The 22059-nt window shown below is 40.6% G+C and overlaps 1 long non-coding RNA gene across 1 annotated transcript; it reads right to left on the bottom strand.

Moving 5' to 3' along the window:
• Positions 1–1540: 1540 nt before the first annotated feature.
• Positions 1541–16206, bottom strand: LOC118353036 (uncharacterized). The gene is made up of 2 exons (XR_004811165.2): positions 16068–16206; positions 1541–3913 (listed from the first exon to the last, which is right to left on the bottom strand). It is a non-coding gene; the product is annotated as an uncharacterized LOC118353036 (long non-coding RNA).
• Between the last annotated feature and the right edge of the window lie 5853 nt (positions 16207–22059).

Below are 22059 nucleotides of genomic sequence, written 5' to 3'. Positions count from 1 at the left end.
AATGATCATTGAAGATTTTGATATTAATTATAATATAACATAAAATATTCTCATTATTTTCCCAAGAGATGTGATTAAGTAATTCTTGAGTACTTACTGACCTAATTCAAAAAATTATATATATTTTGAGGTGTGGCAAAAGCCAATTTTTGTACTCTGTCCCTACGTTGATGTCTTTGGCTGTACACCACATAATTCATGAATGGATGGTAGGCTGGCAGCGTATTGTCTCAACTAACAGTAGGTATCAGAATTATGATAGAGTGGCGCATCCCACCACTGGTTGCACCCTGGCCTAGTGTTATTATCTAGGTGCTATCTTTAAGAGGTCAGGTCCAGAATCTGATGAACTATTGGATTTTCTATTACTCTTACTCTGTTCTATTACTATCTCATATCTGCCATAGCCCCCACAAAAAAAATTCCAAATGCATTATAAGTCTAAAGAAAAAGAGTATTATGTTTGTTGTGGTCCAAAGAGTCTGAGGAATTCGGCTCAAGGGAAAAGAGCTATGGGATAAAAAGACAAAACAATGGGAGAGGAAGAGAGAAGAGCTTCCATATGGCATGTGAGAAGAGGAGGGGAGTTAGGGCTTGAGAAGAAAGAAGAAGGGCCTGGCAGCTTAATAACCTTTTCCAGCAACAGATTTATAGAAGTTAGTGGTGCTTCAGGAAAATAAAGTGGTGTGCCTGATGCCTTTTGAAACAGGAGTCTGTTCTCAGCTTTTCATCTTCTATGCCTCCGTTATATGTAAATTGGGTTTCATGGCATATTAGAACTGTGAAGATGATTTAATATGCCAAAATGTGTTATGGATCATTTGTGCATCAGCTCTGCAGTTTAAACAGCAGTCACTGAGTCGAAACTCAAAACTTCCCTTGCCAAATCACAGAGAACTTTAGGATTAACTCGAATGAATGCAGCCCCTCTATCTAAAGAGAGCCATGGCTTTCCTCCACCTGTTCCAGGTGCGTAGCACAACTGCTCGGTGTGTTCATTTGTTTTCATTGCAGGATGGTGAACAAGACTAAGAGTGAGCATTTTCTTCATGCAGTATTGTCGTTAGAGTTCCTAGTTCTCTGACTGTGTCGTCTCTGCCCAGTTGTCAGAAACAGAAGTTGAGATGAAATACGGCACCTAATTATATCAACCATTTCAAGAGCCATCTTCTAGAAAAGAATTGTTCCTGGAAGGCAGGCCCATCGAACTAAGCAGAGTGCTCCTGGTCTCTCCATCTTATCAGCCACATATATTTATGGAACACTCTCGACTGAAAGAATAAGCAAATCATCTTCATAATTATCGTCATCATCACCGTCATCAACGCTATCATGATCAGTTGCACTATCTTAGGATAAATGCTTTAGTCCTTTCTTTTTAGAAATAGCTGGTTTTAGTTAGGAAAAAACTACTCTGCCCATTCTTCTCTATAGATGTTCTTGTAAACAGAAGGCGCAGTCCCCTCCTGTGGCACTGACTCAAGTTCTATGCCAAGGGCTGGATCAGTCACAAGACGGGGAACTCAAGACAGGGGGTGTTTGTTTATTTTTCCTTTTTTATTGTAATTACCTAGACTCACATAAAGATGATTTGAAATATCCCATGCAAATGATCGCAGAAAACAAACAGACAAACGAAGATTGTGGACAAAACATGGTTTCAACAACTAAGCTTACTTCATGAGATGAATTTCTCCCCTGTCTTGGCTAATCGTGTAATACCTTTTGTACATACTCACTTTCAGGTTATTGTCCCAGTAATTAAGAGCTTCTATGATACATCATGTTCTGCTTCAATACTCTAAATTCTGACTTTAACCTATCATGTTCACATGAATGAGGGAACCACAGTGACAGGGGAGGGTGATGGGCAATATATGGGCTGAGATCACAAGGGACTGTTTCTCCTACCCCTTTATCTCACATGTGCTCACTGTCTACATAATTAGACAAGTAGCCAGAAGCTGATACCGAACACAGACAGACCTCATAAACACACGGCCACAGCCTGAAGGGAGAGGATGGCTTTAGCTGGGTAGCTATAGTGGCAATTCAGGGTTTCTCATATGCACAGAAAAACTCAGGTCCCAAAGTTATGCCTGTCCCTATGGGCTCCTTAGCTGCTCAGTCAGTGATGATGGCCACACCTTGTCCTAGGTGGGTTTTTTTGTTTGTTTGTTTGTTTGTTTGTTTGTTTTCTTCTGGGGCCTTTTTGAATCCTGAAATCACACTATCCAGAATATGAAAATTATACATGCTGGAGTTGGAATGGAGACAGATGTTGGAAGGTCTGCATCGGCACAGTGCGATAGAACTTCCAGTGTTTATGAACATGTTCTCTATCAACATTTAGTACGGTAGCAACTAGCCACATGTGGCTATTGAGCATTTGAAATGTGCTAGAGTGACTGAAGAACTGAATTTGAAATATCATTTAATTTTAATTAATTTAAATTTACATTGTTACATGTTGCTAGTGGCTACTGTAGTGGACAGTCTAGTTCTAGATATTATCCTTGCTCTTTGAATGCTTATTCACTTTCCACGAATGTCATCTTGCCTTTGACCCTTATAATTCACTACACTCCTTCGATGAACAAAATATGGTTAATGCTCTCAAATTTATTTTGGAAATATACCCATTAGAGCATTTCTGCAGTATATTAGCTCCTGGTTAATGAATGAACTATGTAAGTTGGTTGTATAGAGCCATTGATAGCTATTACAGATGGATTCCCACATGTTGAGATAATATATGTAGCCTTATTCTGACTGCATTTGAATTCTGAGTTCTGTGTCCTCAGCTATCCTGTCTGAGCTCTATCCTGAGCTGTGGGATTAATTCACGTTGTTCTCATTAGTATCTATGCAAGTTACCTACAGAGATCTTCTAAGCAACAATGAGAGAAGTGGCCTCCCTGCCTTTTCTGGCTTTTGGTTATTCTATATTGTTAGGAAACCTCTCATACATTGTGCCACACCTGATATGATGAAGGAAATCACAGGTTCAGAAAGAAAGGCTAGTCCAATTCTTTGTGGTAAAGTTGGGTTAGCTTCTTTGCTCCTTGACTTGACATTTGTGCCTGGTAATATTCCTCTCGAGAAGTTTTTTGTTTTTTGTTTTTTTTTTTTTAAGGTTTTATTTATTTCAGAGAAAGGGTGGGGGGCAAGGTGCAAAGGGAGAGAGAGAGAGAAACTTAAGCAGACTCCATGCTGAGTGCAAAGCTGGACACGGGGCTCGATCTTGTGAACCTCAGATCACAACCTAACAGTTGGATGCTTAACCAACTGTGCCACCCAGGTGCTCCTCCTCTTAAAATGTTTTAATGAACCACGTTCCGAGGTTGCAGAGAGTTTCTTCAGCTCTCAATTAAATGTTAGGCAACATGCTGGGGCAGCCGCTATGGTCATAAGCACTAACATTAAGCAAATGTCCCTTTTTGTTGTGTCAAATCATGTCCGTGACAATCAACATTTAAAAATTAGGAAATGATAGAAATCAAATAATAAACATAAGTGTTATAGACATGTTATCGGCATGGGTGTCTTTTCTGTTCCAGGCCCGGAGCAAAAAGTGTAGAATCTTCTTTCTTCCCAAAGCAACTCATCTAGACTTCTGCTTTGACAAACTCTTCATCCCCTTAATTTCAGGATCCCAAAGACTTTCTAACTTCCAAGTTTTCTTCCGAAGATCTTCTTTTCCCACAGCTTTTCTGGGCTTAAAGCATACTTGCCAAGGTTTCTGCATTCAATTCCTCCCAAACCTTTTCTACTATGTTCTTGGTCTCTTTTCTGGTGGAACTGGAACTGGATCAAGTTGTGGCAATTTCTGTAGTTGTTTTTCAAAACCATTCCTCTGCCTAATTAAATTATTTTTCCCAGATGGTAAATGTTATTCCAACAGTCCTATGGGCTGAAGAAAACACAGACCATTTAGAATATTAATTCTACTGACAAAGTCTTCATGTTGTTACATCAGAGCAGAGACTGAGTCATTCTCCTCAGTGGATCATGACCTTTAGGGGAAATCACATTGACAGTGAAGGGCAAAAGGTGAGAAGATGAGATCAACATGGCTCTCACCTCTTGGTCATCAGCATTAAAGCAGAGCAGAATAGGTAAATTTAGTTTCCTCTAGGTTCTCCTTTTCCACCCAATAGAAACTTCCCTAGTCTCCACTTAAGCAGCTACAATCTACAAATGTAGACTTGACTCATTCTCTTAGTCCATTCAGACTGCTATAGCAGAATATCATAGACTGAGGGGCTTGGGAAAGCAGAAAAAAATTTTTAAAGATTTTATTTATTTAATCATGAGAAATACAGAGAGAGGCAGAGACATAGGCAGAGGGAGAAGCAGGCTCCCGGAGAAGAGCCTGATGTGGAACTTGATCCCAGGATGTCGAGATCACACCCTGAGCCAAAGGCAGATGCTCACCCAGGTGCCCCAGCAGAAATTTTTTCTCACCATTCTGGAGGCTGGGAATCTAAGATCAAGGCACCTGCAACTTGTTGCCTGGTGAGAAATCCTAGTTCTGACTAGGATAGCTCATAGATAGCCATCTTTGCACTGTATCCTCACACAACAGAAGGAATGAGAGAACTCCCTGGGGTCTCTTTTATATGGGCACTAATTCCATTCATGGGGGCTCCACCCTCACCATCTAATCACTGCCCAAGGACCCCAACTTTTAATCACCATAACTTTGGGGTTAGGTTTCAACTTTTAAATTTTGGGGTGAAAACAAATATTTAGTCTATAGTACTCACGTTACTGCATGTTATATGGTTTCAGTGAGATTTCTTCCACCTACCACCAACAGGTCATGATTAGTTTTCCTGCATATCTTACTCATCTCTCTCCTCCTTGAGAAGGTGGTATTACCTCACCCTAAGAGATGGTAGTTATTCCTGGACTTATCAGCTAGAAAAAGTACCCTCTTAGAGCAGGTACTCTTCCTCAAATTCCACCATTCACAAACAAACCTGTGAAGATACTCTAATAAGAAGAAAGCCAAGGGAATTTTTTTCGGCAAAGTAATTTTACCCCTGCCTTTTTGGGATTCACACATTCCGTAGTGACTTTTCCATTACCAGGGCTTTTCTTCTCTCATGCTGAGTATACCAGGCCACAGAAGGGAAAAAGTAGCAATGTGTAGAGTTGCAGAAGAGAGTTTGGGGGTAAGCAGGCCATCCTGTGTAGCAGGTCATGGGTCACTCATTTCACATACCTGTAGAGTTGCCCCCATCCAAATGGAGGCAACAACGTTAAAATTTGAAAGCAACAAAAATTGAATACATCATGTCAACTCAGGCCTCCAGTGTGAGTTATTCAGCTTGCTAAATCAATTCCATCTGACTTAATCTGCCTTTAGAAGGCAGTGGACAGTGAGAGGAGCAGTCTGAGTACTTTTCTCATTTTATCTGCTTATGTTGCTCTTAGCTCTTCCAGAAAGTGCAGGTTTGGTGCTTGTAGACCTCAAAATGAGTTCCCCAGAAACAGCATGATCTCATCACATCATGCTATCTGTACCTTTTCTCATCAGGTTATCCTATCTTTCTTTAAGAACAGACCAGAATATCCCTGGCTTTTCTTGTAGCCCTATCTTATTACTTACAAATGGCAATCTAATTTATTGTCTTCCAAGCACCACGCATTCCTTAGCTACCTTGTGTTTTTTTTTTTTTCTGATTAATTTATCTTCATCTTCCCCTAAGATTTTACTCATTTGCATTTTCCTTAAAGTTATTTAATTATGTTATCTCCTTATTTAAAGCCTCTTTGGATTGAGGGAAGCAGGAAGATAGAGAGGATAGCAATGGCTCAGTGACATTATTTGGAGCCTGATTTTTATGCTGTTAATGAATCCCTAGATAACCTCTGGAAAGTCAGTGAGCCTCTGTCAGTGAAAATGTCTTCACCTTGAAAAAAATGAGACAGGAACAATGCACCCCCCTGAAGTGACCATGGGGAATAATATACAAAATGAAATTAATAAAGTAAAAGTGATTTACAAATCAGTATTTGCAAAGATCACAAGGAATCTGTCCCCCTGCAGATGAATTGTAGTATCTCTTGTTTTGGAACCTGACCATTTCTACATGGTGGAGTGGGAGAAATCTTTAAATTTATTAATGAGGTTGTTTCTTCAATGCTTTGCGGCCATAATGCCCATAGGGAAAGTGATATTAGCATCTTCTACAAAATCAACTGTTTTCATGCCCTGTCCTTCTCTTTGTACCTTAATTACAATAGGACTGATTATATGATTGGAGCATGCTAATAAAATTTCTTCTCTTGCCACAAGATATCTTCCTGATTCAGATATGAAAAAAATCTAAACCCTCACCTTAGAAATCTCTTCCTTTAGGTCTTAAAGGCTTTTGGTTCTTTAGTAATCCCCAAACTTAATAGAAAAACTATTGTCATATATATATATAATGTATATATGATATATACTTATATATACTTATATGTATATCATATATATTACATATATATCACATACATGAATTTTCATACATCTATTACCTTTCTTACATATGTATAAGTAAATACACAAAATATATATGGAATAAAATACTTTATGCAATATTGTTGAGTAACTAATACACACCAAGACTAGAAAAGTTGGAGAATTAAAAAGAAAGTAAGAGGTCAATAAATAACTTGCCTACTTTGTCACTGATTCACTTCCTTAAAAATAATTTTAAAATTTTAGGTAGATTAAGATTTCTGGGAAAATTGTGAATATCATACAGAGAGTTCTTGCATATTCAGTTTCTCCTAACATTGTGCAATAATACAGTATGTTTGTTACAATTAATGATTCAATAACGATACATTATTATTAACTAAGCTCCCAGCTAAAGTCATACTTCATAGTGAAAAGCTAAAAGATGAGAAACAAGATAAGGATACCAACTCTCACCACTTTCATTGATAGAGTGCTGGAAATCCTACCCAGAGCAATCAGGCAAGAAAAAGAAATACAATACAGCCAAATAATAAAGAAAAAGTAAAATTGTCTCTATTTGCAGATAACATAATACCGTACATAGAACACTCTAATGACTCCACCAAAACAGAACTGAGAAACTGGGAGTTTAGTGAGGAAAATCACACAGATAAAGTGCCATTCTCATCTTATTCTATCATATCAATGGTACGTACTATCAACATGACTTATGATTGTGAGGATTACATCAAGCTGGAGAGGTAGATGCTCCAATCACAGGCAGCTTCTATGGAGGTTCATCTGATGGCTACTCTGTGGGAATTCTGCCCAGGTGTTGCTTGATCTAGATTTTTCGACAGAAGTCAATAATTGCAATGTTTATGCAAATATACTTTTATGTTGAAAACTAATTCAAATTTGAAACATGATGGTTCCATCCTTGTTTGGGCCAAGAAAAATGTCTGTAGGCCAATGTTCTGTGGTCACTGACTTGGAAACTCTTTTGTAAATAGATGGTCATCATTAAGGTTTTTTTAAAAAAGAAAGAAGTCTTACCACATTTGGCTCTGTTTGCTTCATGCTTTACAAATCATTTCTACTAGTGATAGGAATGAAGAGATGGGTTGAACATAACTGGAGAACCATTGGTCCATCACTTCAAGTGATAATAAAAACTTGAGCCAGGCTGCGGGTACAGGGATTGAGAGAAGGTGATAGATTTGGAGACATCTCAGAGGTAAAACTGTGAGCACTGGTAGTATGTTGGATTTACCAGGTGGAGATAAGGAAGACGTCAGTGATAGTGTCAAAGTTTCTGATTTGGAGACTAAAGCAATAAAATGGCATGGTCCAAGGAGGGAAAATAGGGAAAAAGTAGGTTTGCAGATGTAGACGGAGGTGTCTGAGTTCCCCAGTTGGATACATTGAATGAGCAGCTGGAAATACAAATCAGTATCTGAAGAGAACCAGCCTGGCCAGAGATCTAGGTTAGGGTGTGTCTTCAAAATACAGGTGATAGCTGCAATCATAGCAGGGTATGAGAACACATATAAAACAAAGAGAAAAGTACATAGCTTTTCATATAGGTGAGTACAGAGAAAAGGGAGCTGGGAAAAGACAACATTGAAGATACACCTTGTGCAACCCTTTCTCTCCATGGTCATGTGTTTTGTTGTTGTTGTTGTTGTTCTGTTTTGGTTTGGTTTTTTAAAGATTTTATTTACTTATTCATGAGAGACACAGAAAGAGAGGCAGAGACATAGGCAGAGGGAGAAGCAGGCTGATGTGGGACTTGATCCCAGGACCCCGGGATCATGACCTGAGCCAAAGGCAGATGTTCAACCACTGGGCCACCCGCATCCCTCCATTGTCACGTGTTAAAGGGATTAGGAGTGCACATTTGGAGCTCCCACATGTACTTCCTACTTTATCAGCCACCTACTGCGTTACCTTTTGGTTTCTGACCCCCACACCTCTGTGTCTTTAAGCACCTACTATCACCCAGAGACACCCACCCCCTCCACCTTTCATCTTGCCATTCAGAAGACAGCAGATTCCTTGTCTTCTCTCCTTTCTGATCATTTATTTTCTCTTCTTCTCTGGTTTGATTTTTTTTTTTCCAACTTCTCTTTGGGTGGAGAACTGGGTTCAAACCTGTGTGACTTTGGGCAAGTATCTTAACTTCACTGAGTTTCAATACAGTTATCTGTAAAGTGGAGATAATCTCTACTTCCTGGTGTGGCCCCATGGATTACAAGCTTTACCATCAAACACCCGTCCTTGCACCTGGACGCATGCACTCAGTGACTAAAGGCTCACTGCTAACTCTCACTTCTCTTCCTGATCCCTTACCATTTTGGCCGTGTCTCTGCTGTCACTGATTATGAACATTCTTACTATTTCCTTCCTCTGATATGTAGTTCAGGCTCTTTGAGGACTAAGAATGGAATGAATCTGAATTTACATTTGTGCTCCCTTTCCAGAACATAGTGTGCGTGCAGTAAATAAAATATTAGATGTATGTAAACACCTACAGATAAATATCTCAAATATCTGGAACATCATAGGCCTCGACAGGTAACTGTCAAAGGAATGAAGCCTGCTTATGAGTTTTTAAACTCCATTCTAATGTAAACAAAACGTGGGAAAAAAGGAAATCTTAGCTTGCTTTTATAAATCACAAGTAACATTTTAAATTCTAAGCCTTTTGGGCCTCTCATATGTCACCAAGGGCTGTGCCCCTTCCTGAAGTAAAATATTAATCCATGCTATCACTGGAAGGAGCAGCACCCTAACCGACTGACCAGCTAACTAGTCTAAAATCCTGCCTCCTTGGCACTCGTGGTCCAGAGAGAGAACATTAATCACAAGAGCCTGGCTACTAGGCCAACATGGGGTCGGGCTCTGTTTCCCTAAGCCCCTCCTGAAGTGTTCCTTCACATCACAATTCCCAAACTGCCTGCCCTCCCATGTTTTATTTTGACTCTGTTCACTCCCATAAAGGTAAAAAATGGAAAGGAACCATGCCATTTAAAGAAAATTGGCATCTGCATATGTGGCAGCTGTGGACTGGTAGAAAAGGTGCCATAAGGAAAAGCCAACAAGATTGATTGTGATCTTGGTGGTGCCCCATATTCTGTGACCCCGGGCAAGTCGCTAACATCCTTGAGTCTCAGTTTCTTCATCTATAAAATGGGGATGCTCATTAAATAATGTGCTGCCGCCTTCCCAAGACTCTTGCTAGATCAGGTCAAGCAATTGGAGCTATCGGAAAAAGTGAGTTTCCTTCTGAGTCTTTCGTAGATAAATAAAAAGAACAATTAAAAGAGGGGTCCTCCCTACAGAAACGAATAACACTGATGGACTGTCACATGGGGAAAGAATTTGCTGGCTTCTCAAGCGTAAATCTCCTATTGATTTGATCTTTGGCCATTTCAGAGGGAATTCTTTGACCCGTCCTACATCTCCCTCCCCAGTCTCAGTTTTGCATGTCTGCATGGACCTGGATATTCCTTAGAAATACATTTTTGACCTCGTCTTTCACGTGTCCTCATATCCGTTGCTTCTGCACACACACACATTCTCGAGAAATTAGTTGGGCACCGTTGGAGCTCGCATATAAAGCCTAAGTGTAAGAATCTGGGAAAATCATCTGTCAGTTGTAGGTAATAATCGTCTTAAATAAGCAGTTCGGGGCTTATCTAAAGCTCGCCTGAGCTAAACAAAGAAAGCAGTCAGCAGAGCGTCAGACGCTGCACTCTGCTCCCTGGCTGGACCTTGCACTGGGCAGACTGGTAACAGGGAGGCTGCAAGACACACTTTGAACCAGGGGTTCTAAGGCTGCAGTGGGGTTAGAGACGGGGTGACAGCTGCACTTTGCAGCCTGAACTTTGTACCTAGACACGGGGACATTTAATCTCCATAACAGGCACTTTGTTTCATTACTTATTAACAGCTCCTCCCTGAGTAAAGTTCTTTGTTAATGGAGCCTTAAAATACGATCCCTCTCCCCTTTATTCCTGCCACGGGGATGGGCATTTGTGCTCGTTTGCACTATCCTCCCTGCACACGGGCTAATCTTTCCACGGGGAAGGCTTTCCCTCTGTAAAATCGGTCCTCGTAGAGGTGCCACTTTGTAATTACTGCTCTAGAGGCCGCACGCGGCCATCCGGTTTATATTCGGAGAACGTAACCGAAGTCCCTGTGCCATCACATGTCGCACCAAGCGATGACTGGTGTCACTTCACCTCTTCCTCCCCTAGCACCTCTTTTCTTTTTTGCTCTTTCTTTGGGTCCCTCCTTTTTCCTCCCCATTTCTCCCCCCCCCCCCTTCTTATTCCTTTCTGCACGTTCAGCCTCTCAGTGGCACTGGAGTTAAATAATGGTGACCCCTGTCACATACATCATTCCCCCAGCCGGCGTAGCCAAGACATGTTTTGTTGCAGCTGGAAGTCAAAGCAATTTAAGTGCACATTCAAGTATCTTCCTTCTCAAATAAACACATTTGTACTTAACTACCCCCCATCAGTGACTGATATTCAGTAAGCTTGAAGGCTTAGCTATTTAAAGAGAGGCTCTGGACTCCAGAAAAGGGAAAGTGGGGTTGCTTAGGGAGGCAAGCGTTAATTACCCTCCATAAAATAAATACCAGTTGTACCGAAAATGCTCAGACTTCCATGCCCCCAAACAAGAGAATATATAGACTGTCTTGATTGCTACATTGTGTTCAATACTGATCAATACATAGGCTTTGGTTTCTGGGACTTAGGAAGCAATGACCACAGGCTATTCATTTTAGTAAGTAACAAAGACCAGGGAGCCCTGGTGGAAGCTTTGCTGGAGGGTTTGGGGGGGGGGGGTCGCCAGAAATTAACCTTTCACCACTCAGCTACTTTGTCTATTTTGGGAGTAGTTGGGCTTGGTTCAGACAATAATTCACTTTCTTCTCATTTTTCTTTTTATGTTTAAAGATGCCTGTGTGTCTAGCTCTCATTCACAGAAGGGTCAGCCCCAGAGTCAGCCCCGTCTGGGCACCATGCATCAAAACCTGCCAATCCTCCCTGACCCCCCTCACTCCCCCAACAGCACACATACCCTCCAGGGGCTTCCACCCCAACCACCTACCTGTTTCAGCCTCCAGCCACCAAGTCCCTTTATGCGTAAGCTGGTTGGTCAAAGCTGTTTTGAAAGCCAGAGTCTATGTTTACACATCCATGCCTTACTTTTCTCTTGTTTTCCCTGAGTTTTTACCCCTTGCTCCTCCCCCTCTCACTCTCTCTCCTTTTCTCTTTCCTTTCTCTCACTCTTTTCTTTTCCCCCTTCGCTTCCTCAAATATGTAGTTTCTGAACTCATCGCTGGAATGCAAGTGAAGATGTCCGGGAGCAGGTCTGGCTTCTCTGTGCACATGGCCCTCTCTCATCCCTCCTACATTTTTGCAAGCCTGCCATGCCACAGGGCTGTGACCCAGTCATATATCCTGGCATCTGGATTTGGATTATTCATAAGAAGAGAAGGTGAATTAAAAACAAAGAACTCCCTTGGAAATGTTAAGTCTCCAGCTTTTACTTTCAGTGTCATCCGTGGTTGATCCACAGACCCTGTATGCCTCATTTTCTAGACTTGGCTTTCCAGGTACCACCCATTTCACAGTGGAATGGCAGGAGTTTCACTGTTCCCAAATCCACGATGTTTCGGTACTAAAATGCTGTGCTCTGGGCTTCGGGGGCTTGCCCCCTCCTGCAGCATTCTGTAGCTTACTGCTTTCCTCTTGGAGCACTCACTCCACAACCGCAGCTGGCTTTCCACCAGCTCCTCCCATGCCCTGGATTAGGACTGCACCTGTTTGGGATTTACTCAATCTGAAAAATAGTAGGACTCCTCAAGAACACCTAATTACCTTTGCTCTGAAAGCAATGCACTCAGATGCTTTGGCAGCACACTTAGGACAGTCAGGGCAGCAGACGTGGCCTCCAAATTCAGCCCCAATTATCAAAGACAAACCACCAATTACCCCCAACTAGAACAGGGCCACTGAACCCTGATTTATATCCCCGCCTCACTCCTCTCCCGGCCTCTCAGTCCCAGAACCTTGCCACCTGCTCAGGCGGGAAGGTTTCACAAAGTACAAGCAAAGGTTATTGCAGCTTACGTAGCTGACAGCTATGAGATACAAGACAAACTTAGTTTGAGTTTATATCCACGCTTAATAATAATCCAAGCTTAAAGATGAAAAACGTGAGGCTTATTGGATTTGTTTTTTCCCTTTCTTTCTGAGTAAAGATGAATTAAGTGAAGCAAACATGATTATCCCATTTGGTTCCTAGTTACTGACCAATGATTGAGAATGTTTAAGCCGATGTTGGGTTCCGTATTTCACGAAAGTCAACAACTCCTCCATATCCTTCAGTTCCTCTCCATGCATGGACACACATGGGGACAGAAGAGAAGCCATGGGAAAAGCAGACAGTAATCCTGCTGTGGATGAAACAGAGCACTGAGCAGAAGCAGCAGCAGCAGAAGACCAGTGTCTCTGCACGAGGGTCTGTATCAACTGCCTGAGTGATGGGATTTCACTTCCCCTTGGAGTGATAACTATTTTTATCTATAAAATGATGATTTGGAGGATATAGTCTTTGGTTCCCAGACTGAAAGGTAAAGGAAAGATGCACAGAAAAGGAAACTAGAAGGACAAAGACGTTGCCATGCTGAAAGCAGGACGGTCGTAAAGTTTGGGAAAGAACATTGTCTCCAAAGAAGGATGCTATTGGTTTGCTTTCTCTAAGCCATCACACCAATCTCTCCTGTAATTTCCAGATAAATCCCTTCTCCTCTTACCATGTTCAGATTCCTTTTTTATAGAAGATAATACTGACGGATGCCTGGGTGGCTCAGTCATTAAGCATCTGCCTTTGGCTCAGGTCATGATCCAAGGTCCTCGGATTGAGGCCCTGCTCCAGCTCCCTGCTTAGCGGGGAGTCTGCTTCTCCCTCTCCCTCTGCCCTTCCCCACTTCTAATGCACATGCTTTCTCTCTTTCACTCTCTCAAATAAATAAAATCTTAAAAAAAAAAAAAAAAGAGGAGAATACTGATACCAACCATAACAACAACAAAAAGGAATAGAGGACAGTGGTAAATTTTGCCTTGTGTTAAACTTTTTAAAATACAAAGTTAGATTAACTAACTATTGCTTGACATAATCAATCAACTCTGCAGTCCCGTAATTTCCACCCATAATTTCTTCTTTGTGATAACTTTGCATTTATCTTGGACATAGGTCAAGGTTAAGTGCTTTTGCTTATCCAAGAAGAGCTGCTATGGGTTAAAGAAAGACTAACATATCTTTTAAAAGGTCATCTAGTTGCTGGTTCTCAATCCTGGTACATGCATGAATGCCCAGTTACTTGTTATCACTTTTTATGATAGTTATGCTATTCCGAAAATAGCACTTCAAAACTTTTGATCCGAAAGATCCATGTTTTACCTGTGGTTTCTCTTCCCTAGCTACCTTCATCCCTTACCTATTTCAAGCTGCTGTTCCTGTCCTCACCTCTAAGTTATCTATTCCTTTTTCAGCCATTTCTTCCCTTTCTGAGGTCAACATGAAGGTTAGGTAATAGCTCCATGTCCTTTCGTGCTTCCTTTTTGCACTTCGAGTCTTGGAGACACTTATGTGCTGGCATAAGTCTCAAAATAATTTGTCATCTTTCCAGATGTAGATTTCAGTTCTTTGTTCGTTGCTGAGAGACAGTGCTTTACCTGAGATCCATCCTTCCAAGTTGCAGTAGCAACAGTCCCTTGGTTTAGGCTTCACTTGTTGCACTCCAAAGGGTGCAAAGAAGGTAGCAAAAAATATGAACTTTGGGTTGTTCTGGTTTGAGAGGAAAGAGACAAGAGGAAATCTGGACCATTGACCTACTTACTTTGCAGAGCCTCTAAAGTGAGAACAGAAAGGAGTCCAAAGTCCCCAGAAAGAAAGGAAAATTGCTCTTGATTAAGCACATACTATATAGCAGGCACTATGCTAGGCTGAAGACTTGATATGTCTATTTCTACCCGAGGACAGAAAGCTGAGCCAGAGATTTGCACAGCACACACAGCATTTACCAGAATTAGAGATTTAGCAGAGAACCAAAGGTGTCTAAACTTCCCCCCGCCCACCTCCGCACTCAAATCTCTCCACAATTTAGCTCCCTATGACCCCTCCAAATTTACTGCTTATCATTATGCATAATATATCCTCCCCTCAAGCCACCTCACCACTTTTTTACTTCTGTGCTTATGCTCTTTTATGGTAGAAAATATAGTCTTTGGAGCCAGCTGGATCTATGTTTGGGTCCCGATTCTGTCATTAGCTCGCTGTGATATATTTGAGCCTCAGGTGCTTCATCTTTAGAATGGGGCTTATGACTCTGCAGATTTCAGGTAGTATCATGTTGAGGCTTCGAAATACACATAAAGGACTTGGCCTTCTAGCTGGCATGCCGGAGCCACCCAGTGATCTGTTGTTAGGTCATCACTAAGATTAGTATTGAATGCTTCCCCACCCCCATCATCTTCTACAGTTTACTCATCAATCAACAGTTTACTGGTCAAGTTCTCTTTGAAAAAAAATTTTTTCACTCCTGCTTCAAATTTATAGATTTCTTTTCTTCATATATTTCATTCTTGGTCATATATTCATATATCTAGCTCAAATTCCTTAAATCTTAAGGAACCTCAAATTCCTTGAATACAAAAGCCAAATCTTATGTATCTATGTTGAGCCTGACTTTTCAGTAATCAGCAATAAATATTTGTTGAATTTTAACCTGTTCAGAGTTTGGCCTTACTGAGCTTCTGAGGATCTGAGACCGTATTTTACCAGAGTAAGTCACAGTCAGCATCCTGGAAGCTCTTAATTTTAAAGAAGTTGAAATGATATAATGAAGTTACCATTAAAATACAACACTGCAATATCACGTTGCTCTAATAAACTATTTTTTAAAATACCTACTTTTTGGGTTCACATGTTCTAAGAACTTGCAAAACTTGGGATTAAAGTATGCTGGAAAAACGTGTTGGTATCCCCTTTAACAAAACAAAAAGCCCCAAGATTAACATAAAAAACTGCTCCCACAGAACATGAAAGACTCCTAACTCTGGGAAACGAACTAGGGGTGGTGGAAGGGGAGGTGGGCAGGGGGGTAGAGGGGTGACTGAGAGACGGGCACTGAGGTGGGCACTTGACGGGATGAGCACTGGTTGTTATCCTATATGTTGGCAAATTGAACACCAATAAAAAATAAATTTATATAAAAAAAACTGCTCCCTGTATTTGTTTTCCTCTTAACTTCTCACCAAAATGAAATAAATCAATAGAATGTTGTGGGAGCTGGCCCTCTATATAAATAACCTGTGGTTTGCTTTTGGTTCAATATACTGATTTACCCAGCACATGCAAGATTATAAATTACCTTTGGTAAGATATAAGTGAACAGTTTGAAGTGATGACTACACTACACAGTTTAAAGAAGGATCTAGAAATATTTTTATTTCTACTATGAGGATCTTACAAAAAGTTAAGGAGCAGTGACATGTAAAGTTCAGAATGCAGATAAATCTTCACTCACCTGCTCAGAGATTAGCAAACCTTCCTCCCTGAACTTTACAGGTTTGATCCACACCCAAGAAACACACCCTTCTCTGCCTCTGGGATCTGCCCCAACCAGCTTTCTTACCCAGGACAGGCTGTAAGTAATTCTTTTGTTCCTCTTTATGTGAATCACTTTGTCTCACCATTTCCTGCATTTTTCAGAAGTTACTTAAATAGGTTATTTTTAGGAACAAGTTGGAAGTTGCTGGTAGTTTTTACATTATCTACAAAGCTCAGAGTCAAAAACTAAAGCACAAAATTTACCGCTGGTGCCAATCAACCTTCTAATCTATATAGCCAAACTTCTATTAGTCATTGGAACTATTTCCTTTCTTTCACAATATTTTGAGTTTCCTCAAGTCCTTCGTTAACTGTTCTATCTACATATCCTTGGCCACAGGTCAAGGGGGATTGGAGGGGGATGGTTTGGAGGGTAGGAAAATCTCAAGCTTCTCTAAAATATAAAGAAAAAAAATTCCATGCAGAGATGAGTGTAACCCTCTAAGTAAGAAAACCTTCACCCAAGAGTGTTGTGTAATTAGGAGTGTCGAGCACATCCACATATGGTTGGTTTGTCTTGTCCAGTTGGCGTGACAGCTATTTAGAGTATCTTGCAAATGATAAAAACACTACATACCTGGAAGCATCCTCTAAATCAGGAGGTTTCTGTGTCACCATATCTGTTCTGGGTAAAAAGAAGGGGCAATGGACTGAATCAACCCTTCACTCAACAAATATTATTTACCACCTACTGTTCTATGCATGCAAAGCAATGCATACTTGGCCTGAGGAGCATTCAGACCAGCATAACACCTGTGCCCACAGAAGCAGTTGTGATTAGGAAAAATAACACACACCTAAAATGTAATTGTGCACACTACACAATCAGCTTCTTGTGTCAGGTCCAGCTTCTTAGGAAAGACGTTTACCTTCTTAAGGTCTCAATGTGTTATTTTGTCTTTTTTGCAAAAATTAAGAACACAGTGAAGCAATTTTTCAAATTTTCTTGAGATCTGAAGTTCCACAATTTTATGAAGCAGAACACAAGATAGTATATAATAAGTGCTTAAGTGTTATGGTACTTACAACATTAGAAAATTAGACTAAGAAATTATAATCCTGGTTTGTTGTTAATCAAGGAAGCTCAGAAATCCCCAAGCCTGAATGTCCTCATGCTCTTGTGGCAATATAAGATGTTTAAGAAATCCAGTGAAATGGTGAATGTGAATTTCTGCCACTGGGAAGTCAGAACTGGGCCTTACCCCATCATTTTCTGTTTTACTGCTACATTCCTGTCACACTGGTTCTTTCTGTCCCTAGAACACAGAAACACTCATTTCCACAGTGCTAGAGAGAATAATGGTTTCTCAAAGATGTTCACATCTTCAGGATCTGTGAATATATTATTTTACTTGGAAAAAGATATTTTTCTGGTATGACTAAATTGAAGTTTTAGATGTAGAGTTTATCCCAGATTATCTGGGTGGAACAAATGTATAACCACAGTGCTCCTTCTAAGTGAAAAAAGGGAGGCGGGATAGGTGGATTCAGAGAGATTTGAGGATATTACCCTGCTGACTTTGAAGGTGAAGGAGGAGGACATAAGCCAAGCATATCTACATTGGCTCTAGAAGCTGGAAAAGGCAAGGACACAGAGGCTGCCCCAGAGCTTCTGAAAGTAAAGCAGACCTGTCTACCCCTTCATCTTAGCCCAATGAAACCCATGTTGGATTTCTGACCTCTAGAATGATAAGATGATAAATTTGTGTTGTCCTGAGGCACTAGGTTTGTGATAATCTGTTACAGCAGTCATAGGACACTACCGCACCCACGGTAGGGCCTCCCTACTAGCTGTTTCCAGTACGTGGAATGCCCTTTCCCTGGAATCTTCACATGGCTGGCTCCCCTTTGCCACTCTTGTCTCAACTTGTATGTCACCTTGACCATATAATCTAAGGAGCCATCCAGGCCTTCAGCTAATTCTCTGCATAGAATATGTGCTATTTTACTGGTTTTTTTCTTCATTGACTGTTTCCTTCTCTTGAAGTTCAGCTTCATGAGAACAGGGAGCTTTTCTGTTTTGGTCACAACACCATTTGTAATATTTAGAATAGTGTCTACCCTTTATCAGTATTTGTTGAATGTCAGATTGAGGAAACCCAATGAGGGTTTTAGATACACACAAAGGGGCCATAACACATATACTTTCATGGTCTTAGTCATTGCAAAAGCCATCTGTTACCACCAAAAAACCCCAGCCACTTCCCTCCATTTTTATTGTCTCTCCCTATTTCCACCTGTCCCACAGAGAGAAGTTGAGAAAACAACCCCCAAAAGTTAATTTGGGGCTAGGGCTGCCACATACTACATCTAACAGTCTTTGGGTTCTTAAGGAATAAATGGCAGTATATAAATGTTAAAACCCTAGTGTTTCTTTACGTTGAAAATTTCATTTTTATCCATCTGTTTGATAACTACGCAACATTGCCACCCCAGCAAAATTCTGTTGCAGCAAAAAGAAGAGTACTTCCCCCTCCCTTGAAATTTGTTAAAATGGCATTTCCCTTGGGTTGCATTTCCTCAGACCTGTGCAAAAACATCTCCTCCCAAGATAGAAAGCAATGCACAGCTGTAGCCCTGGGAAGCATAATGCTGTGCTCGGAATATCAGATTTTTAAATCTACCAAAGCTGGAAAAGAGATTAAGAGTTAAGGCTGAAAGTCTGTCTTTAATGTGCTCTATTATGCATCAGGCATTACAGTTAATATGTCCCTTCAGATTTTGATGACCTACTTTTCTGGGCTTACAGATGCGGCAATACACATTAAGGACAGCGGTTCGACAAAGATTATGAATTTCTTTGCCTCCATTGATTGACCTCATACCCCTAATGTTATGGTGCTGTTTCGTTGTGTGTGAGGAGGAAAGGTGCGGGTGGTGAAAAAATGGTGAGAGAAAGAGAACAAGAGGAATAATTCTGTATTTATAGGATCACTTTAAATAGTACGACATCAAAAGGGGGAAGAGAAGATAGACTTTTAAAAAATTGTCCCCTGTGTCTCATCGTACCTCCATCTCTGGTTGTTTTTCAATATTTTAGGAATATTTTCTCTTTAATTGCATTTGAAGTTTCTGATGGAGGTCTCTAGGCCTTTGATTTTATATTTTTCCTCTGACCAAAATTTGCAAACTGACAGTTATTGGTCAGTAGGTACTCGTGGGCATATTTCATTTGGCTCCACCTTGCTTAATTTTTTTTTTTCTTAATTGAAACACTTTTAGGTGGATATATCCACTCCGGTTCCAGTAGATTCCAGCACTCACTACTCCCTTGCCTCTGGCTGCTTCACACAGTTACTTTCCAGATGGTCCTGGACCCCAATGCAAGAGACCCTGATCTAGTCTATAACTTGCTCGTATATGCATCTTGGAACATCTAATGCTATATGCCTCTATATATAAGTGCCAGACTGTTTACTCTGTTGTTCCTATTAAGTAAGAATATGACTCATCAATATGGCAATTTTATTTTCACTATCCAATCAGGATTTCTTCTGATTTATGAATTTAGGTAGTGGAAAAATCTTATAAATTTAAAATTCAAATCACAATTAGAGTTAATAACATCTTGTCTTGTTCCCAGAAAAGATTTAGGATGGCTATTAGATATAGTTGTAAAGATCCATGATGAATTGCTTTTATTTAAAAGTATCAAATAACATAAAATCTGGATTATCTTGGAAATTCCTGCCCACATTGTTACTGTGTGCCCAGCAGAAGTCAGGCATGAACGTCTGCTGTTTTATGGAATTTGTTAGAAATGCGGTTTCAAAGTAGGAGACAGATGTTCCATTTTCAAAGCTTTTGACACTGTTGATAGACAGAAGATTTCACACTGGGCCAAGGAAGACTGGGGATCCATGCAGCAGTGATCAGCATACATCTGTTTCTAAAGTGAGGCTAACTGAGCAGAGGAGCCCACAAGAGATGATTCTTAGTAGAAAGTGCCGAGTCGAAAGCAGAAAAGCAGGTGGAGAAGGTAGAGCAGGTGCTGAGGCCTGTATAGTAACCACCAACCAGGACAGAGTCAGCAGTGACTTGTATATACAGGAAGGAAAAGAGGAGGAACTTTTGTAAGGGCCAGAAAATTCTGAAGAAAAGCACAACTCCCTTTCTCTGGAGTCCAATTATTTTCACTTTTTCTATTCCACATCTAATTAATTCACTCCCCAGTTCAAGGTTTAGGAGATGTTGGAATATACATTTTAAGTCAAGCCAGGTCCAAGCCACCCTCGTCTCTCATCTGATCTCTGCAAGGGTCTGTCAGCTACTCTCTTTCAACAGTAGCCAGAGATGGTTTCTAAGAAAGAAAATAGAACCACATCACATATTTCTTACAACTCTCCAATGGATTCTTTTTATTCTTATGATAAAGCACAATACTTTTAACCTGCCCTTCAAGATCCTATATGATGAGCTAGCTACCCCAGAGATTCTCCATATTGGCTCTATTGACATTTTTAGCCAAATAATTCCTCATTGGAAGGTTTTCCTCTACATTTAGCATGATTCTTGGCCTCTACCCACTGGATGCCAATAGAGCTCCCTATTCCCAGTTGTGACAACCAAAAATATCACCAAACATTGTCAAATATCCTCCCCTGACTAATCTATCTGGACAGTGCCCTGACTCTATTTGAATTCTGCATCACTCCCACTGTGCCTCCAAAATACCACCACCACTGTCCCCTTCTCCAGCCATAACATCTTTCTTCCATCTCCTCAAATGCATTCTCCACCATGTTTTAATCTCTTCAAGCTACCATGACAAACAACACAGAGTAGGAGGCTTAAAGAAGGCATTTATTTCTCACAGTCTGAAGGCTGGGACATACAAGGTCAAGGTGCCAGACAGTACATTTACTGATGAGAGCTCTTGTCCTGGCTTGCAGATAGCTACTTTCTCTCTGTGTCCTCACAGGGAGAAGGGAGGGAGCTCTGTTTAATCTTCCTCTTCTTGACAACACCAAACCCATCACTGGAGCCCCATTCTCATGATCCCATCTAATCTTAATTATCTCCCAAAGATCCCACCTCCAAATACCATCCATTGAGGGTGAGGGCTTCAACATATGAATTTTAGGGGGACACAAACATTCAGTCCACAACACACCATTTTTCCATTTACTTGTTTTCTAGTTCTCTACCCCCAACTTTGGACCATCCAATTCTTATTCATCCTTCAAGGTGGAATCTTTCTTGATCCCAGTAGTTAGCTTCCCTAGCCCCAAACTTCATATGCTTTCATAACACCCATTCTTCATACATGGTTTCTCATTATTGAAATTGCTTTTTTAAATTAGTTCTCCCTGTTATTCTTTCTGCACTGAAAGTTTCATCAGGATAGCAGCCATAATTGCACAGCTCACCACAGCTTCTAGCACAGTGCCTGATGCACAGTATTCCAAATAAATAACAAAAGACAGAGAAGTAATAAGTAAAGATGAAATACCAAAAGTATTTGAGGAGGCTCAAAGAGGGATGTAACCGCATGTAAGCCCTGAAGCTGCCCACTTGGAGATTTTTTGTTAGATGGTGTTATAATACATAATAATGGCTATGCCTACACTTATAATAATAGCTAACACTAATTGAGTACTTAATTTATGCCAGGTGCTGCTCTGTATATTTATTATATCAATGAATCCTTAAAATCATCTGACAAAGTAATTGCTATTAGCATCCCCATTTTACAAAAAGGTTAAGCAAATGGGCTAGGGTCATGCAGCTACTAAGGGGCAGAGCCAGAATTCACACGTCAAAAGTTAGACACAAAGGCTGTTATTCTAAAGGCCTATACTGCATTGCCTGTCATGAATTAGGGAGCAGGTATTCAATTCTTAGCACTTCCTCAAACTGTATGCTAAGAGTTTGTTTTAAGTGTCCCTGAGGTCTACAGGTCTATATTC

Source organism: Canis lupus, chromosome 31, assembly GCF_003254725.2.
Source record: "Canis lupus dingo isolate Sandy chromosome 31, ASM325472v2, whole genome shotgun sequence".
In the NCBI taxonomy this organism is placed as follows: Eukaryota; Metazoa; Chordata; class Mammalia; order Carnivora; family Canidae; genus Canis; species Canis lupus.
Note: the sequence above shows the minus strand (reverse complement) of the source record. Positions and strands in the feature narration are given on the sequence as shown.